Raw genomic sequence first — 5,344 nt, 5'->3', positions numbered from 1 at the left:
GTTGACAGAAATGTCCCTGGATACGATGCATCCGGTTCACATTTAATGTTTCGGAAATCATTGGATTGGAATCCTCATATAGATCATCAAGGCTGTCATTGTTTGCACTGTTGGGATGGGAAAAAATGGTTAATAAAAAAACATGTAAGTCCCATGTATAGTGAGGGTGAGGGAGAAAGAAAAATAATGAAAGAATTATGTGGAAAAATGATGGTAGTGGGTCCCACTTTTTACTTTTCCAACTTTCTCACAAAGACCCACCAAATATGTAGGATTTTAAAATGTCTTGAGAATGGAAATTGTCACATCACGAAACAAGTTTCAACTCATCTTATCACCCCCAAACAATCAAACAATCTACCATTTTGGAATTTAAAGGAAAAGTAAAAAATCTATAATTTTTTCAATAATTTTCCCACCCCACTTTTATTCCAGCAAATAAATGAAGCCAAGGGTTTTAGAGCTTCTCATTTTGTGGTCCAAAGGGTAATATATTGATGTATCATGACCGTTTGACATTTTAGGTGGGCCATGGACATTTTGAGGATTATGAAGCTAGAGTAGCCCATTTTTATTGTTTAAGACCTAATGGGACTGAGCGTTATATTCTTATCCAGCGCATGTAAAACATTGGTTTGAATTTCCATTTCAGTTGGCCAAAAAAAATCAACACTTTATAGTATAAGATTAAGAATAGAATCCTCATGGGATCAAGGCCGAAGTTTTGCTTTATATTTAAGTTATATGTTAGGATACAGTACCTTAACGCAACAGAATAAGCAAGAAAACACAATCAAAGACAAGACACAAGATTTACTTGGTTCGGTCTTAAAGACCTACATCCAAAGATGACTACAGAGACTTAGCAAGCATTGCATTAATCAATATCAAAGAGAATGTTACAGCTCTACATCTACCCATCAAGTGCTCACAAGACATGAACAAAGAGAAACAACACTCAAGTAAAGAATGATTACACCTGAATACAACATATACAACTTCTCCCTTCAACGCCAACCAAGAACATTAAGCAGTAGTGTCTCCCACGCGTTAGAAGCCAGTAGACTTCACCATCTCCATGCTTGAACACCTTTCAACAAGCAGTAGCAAACCACCTCCAATAAGAGCAGCACCAGAACTTACAACCATTTACATAATGCCCTCATATCCCCAACACATATGAAAAGACACTAATGACCCTAGAACATATTACAACATTATAGGTAACAACTACCTCCTAAATGTGTAACGAATGTACGCATAAACTGCCTATTACCAGAAAGGAAAAAAGAAAAGACGGGTATGAATTTCTAAGACTTCTTGGAATATTTGAAAGTATAATGAAAGTCATAAATAAAATCTAAATATGGTTCAAAATGTAAGAAATTGGAATGTGTGAAAAGTTTTTTTTTTTTTTTGGTAGAAGTATCAAAAGTTTCTAACTCATTGCAAACTCAAAGTAAATGTTATCACATATTTCAACATAACATTGATAACCCTATTGAATTTTAGTCTAAGATTACAATTATAAATATGAAAGTGGCAACGGTCACCTTTTTTTTTGTTTTTGGTACAAAGACATTTTTTTATATATAAGGATATTAGAGATGAGAATGTTATATATGCATTGGCAAGGGTTGAACCCACAACCTCTCTACCAAGAAGTGAGGTTCACCATTTCTCAATATTTCCATCTCCTTTTATGGTGCTTGACATTTAATTGACATCTCGGCAAATTATTTAAGTACTAAAAGAGGGGGAAAATTTTCTTTCTTTCTTTTGTTAGAGAATGATAGAAATAATAAGCAAAAAAAAATATTAATTTCATTTTTTTTGATAAATAAATTAAGGAAACGTAACTTGTTTTTTTGGGTAAAAAAAGAAATGTTACTATTAGTAACCTTTTAGTAGGGCTGCAACTGGGTCGGGCCGGGCCGGGCTTTTGCAATCCTAAGCCCAGCCCTATATGGTATAATTTGAGCCCATTCCCGCCCTGGCCCTAGTTCAGGGCCAATGATTATTGTCCCTGGCCCTAAGCCCTACAATGCCAAGCCAAACCCATTCCCGCCCTAATTGGCCATAATTGGGCCGAGTCGGGATGGGTTGGTCCTGACCCTGATTGGCCTTGTCCCTGATTGGCTTTGTCCCTGGCCCTGATCCCGATTGGCCTTGTCCCCGGCCCCGATTGGCCCCGACCCCGATTGGCCCCGTCTCTAGCCCTGATTGGCCGTGACCCTGATTGGCCCTGTCCCTGGCCTTGGCCCTGATTGGCCTTGTCCCTGACCCTGATTAGCCATGATTGACCCAGGCCCTAATTAGCCTTGTCCCTAGCTTTAATTGACCATCTCTTTGGTTGTAAATATCAAATGTAAGACATGTAGTAATTAAAATACATATTAAAGTAATTAAATTCTTAAATTCCAAACTCAGTTGTAGAAAATAAAATAGTAAAGATGTCAACAAATAATCCAAAACTTATATTCAATATGTATTTAACTATTTATACCCATTTAGATTTTAAAGAAATAGAGAAATCCAAATTTCTAGGGTTTTTTAATTTGCTATTCGATGAAAATTATGATTATTATATGTAAGCTCGAAGGGAAAAAGAAAAAGATTTATCTCAATTCTCAATTAATTTCTAACTTCTAAGACAATGGTCAAATTTCATTTCAAATTTCCAATTTGTCTTTCCCCCAAGTTTCTCTCTCTCTCTCTCTCTCTCTCTCTCTCTCTCTCTCTCTCTCTCTCTATTCTATTTTTTCCTTTGGTTTTTCTCCATCAGCAAGAGTTAAAATTATTCATGAAATAGAATAAGTAGAGAGAAGAATTGTAATTAAATTTAGGCATATTTGAAAGTTAAGTCAATTATAGAGAATGTCACACAAACTCTTTTTGTAAACTTAGAAACATCAGAGATTCAGAATTCAAAAGGAATATAATAAATGAAAATTTTATCTTCAAAGTCAAAAACTTAAGCTGTAGGTAGGTATGTTTTCATTCACAACTGTTCAATAAATTGATATCTTTATTCAATACAAAAAAATTCATATTCTAAACCTTGTTAACAAGTAAATCGACGATAATTTAGTATTCAACAAAAAAAAAATTTTTATTTTTTTCATAGTTGAAGAAAATGTTGTTTTAGTTACAAACATAGCTATATGTTTTTAATAATTTTTTTTGAAATATCACAATAGATTTGTTAGATATTCATGATGAGAAGTTGGGGATATAGATTTGTTAGATATTAATTCTTTATGTAATAGTTTTTATTATTTATAATATATTATCTCGCCTTATTCAAAAAATAAAATCAATATTTTATTGAACTAAAAATGACTTTGTTGGAAAAATAAAAATTACATTAAAAATAATATAAAAAGTGAATTTATAGTCTAACATAATCAAAGTGACTAAATGTCAAAATCAAGACTCATATCAATGTTAGTATGAAAATCAGAGTAAAAATCTAGTACTGTAGTACATGATCATCGTCAAATTAATATTAAGATTATAGCCAAAATTAGGGTCAGGATCAGGACCAAAATCAAATAGATGCTTATTACATTGGTAATGAGGTTATAATTTATTTTTATTAATTTTCTACAAAACATGATCATGTTTCTAAAATTTGACACGTGTCAAGTATCCACCCATATGTATTACAATTAATTCCTCTCCATGTGGGTGGAGGGTCTAGAGTCTTTAGACTCAAATCAGAGCCAGGATCAGGGCTAATATCAGGGCCAAGATCAGGGCTAGGATCATGGCCAAGATCATGGCCAAGATTAGGGCCAAAATCAAGGCCAGGATCAGGGCCAAAATCAGGGCTAGGATCAGGGCCAAAATCAGGGCTAGGATCAGGGCCTGGGTTAAGGTCAAAATCAGGGCCAAAATTAGGGTCTGGGTCAGGGTCAAAAATCAGGGACGGGCCGGGATGGGCTGGCGCCCTTGGCCCTAGTTCAGGGCCAGAATATTTTGGCCCTAACCTACCCTTAGGGCCAAAATATTTAGCCCAAGCCCAATTCGGACTCAGGGCGGGCTTAGGGCGGGTCAGGGGCAAACTTGAATTGCACCCCTACCTTTTAGTGCCGCCGTTTACAGATTAAGAATGGGAATCAGGTCATGCTCTTGACCTTGGACATCGCGATACGGTTTTGAGGCTACTGTCCAATGAGGCAATGATGGTTAATGGGCTAATCCCTACAATGACATGTTAATTAATCACAGATGGAAAGAGATCAAATTTGTCGGCAAGTTATGGCATTGAATTCCACAGGATTCCTTGGTTTGTCACGCCACCACTGGAACCTTTTCCATGCATAGCGTAAATGAAGTTATCAAGCCTCACTCTGCCACAGTGAAATGGTGGTTGTTGATTGGCAATTAGCAGTTCTACTCCATCGGTTGCCTATCAACACTCACTTGTGTACATGGGGTGTTGTTTTGGATCCCAGGTGTGTGTCGTATCAAGCTAAGAATGAAACGCGCGCATGACATTTTTTTTTTTGTATTTTCTCCAAAGGCATTTAGGACAAAATCCTTTGCCTGAATGGTACAGACCAAGTGATAGGCTGAGTTGGGACGAAGAGCTCTCTCTGGCAGCATCTCATTTTCACCACCACGACGCAGTCAGTCGTCTGTATTGCATTAGTTTTTGTTGCTTGATATACTGTCTATGTAGGGAAATGAACAACTGCATTTTCCTGATGAAGGTTGAGTCACAGCTTTACCCAAAAGAGAACATTAATCTATACAAATGGAAGATGTGGAGTTACCTTTCTTTTCAAAATAAGATGTGGATTTGTCTTTACTTTCAAAATATATCTCTTTGATGGTTTTCAAGGAGTGCTTCTTGGGGTTGTGGTTGCCTACAAAAGTTAAGAAGAGCTATAAAAAATTTCCCTCCAGTCAAATAATGTAAGAATTTTTTTTTTGGTACGTACAGCTAATTTAGGATTTATTACAGGATTTTTTTTTCTTCCAGTTATTATGATAATGGAATATAATGTTTTATTACTTGAAACATGCTAAGGACATGAGTTTATCTATATGATAGAAAACTATATGTATCTCTGTACAATATCATCTCAAAATACATATAGAAAGTCCCATTGGATAACCAAGACAAAACAACAATCAAGAATTATTCATCAAGTGTACTTACAAGCACTTTTTTATTTTTATGATGTTTGTATTTGTATATAATTATGTATATAATGGTGATTTGATTAATCTTTATCGACACTATTTTTTTTTTAGGACAAGGAAGTCTATTATATATAGGGGGAGGGGATATTGCATATGCCATAAAAAAGAGTTGAAAATCCATGACCTTTTT

This window comes from Hakea prostrata, chromosome 1, assembly GCF_041222555.1.
Source record: "Hakea prostrata isolate BN-2017 chromosome 1, UWA_Hpros_2, whole genome shotgun sequence".
NCBI classification, from domain to species: Eukaryota; Viridiplantae; Streptophyta; class Magnoliopsida; order Proteales; family Proteaceae; genus Hakea; species Hakea prostrata.
This window is presented reverse-complemented; position numbering follows the sequence as displayed.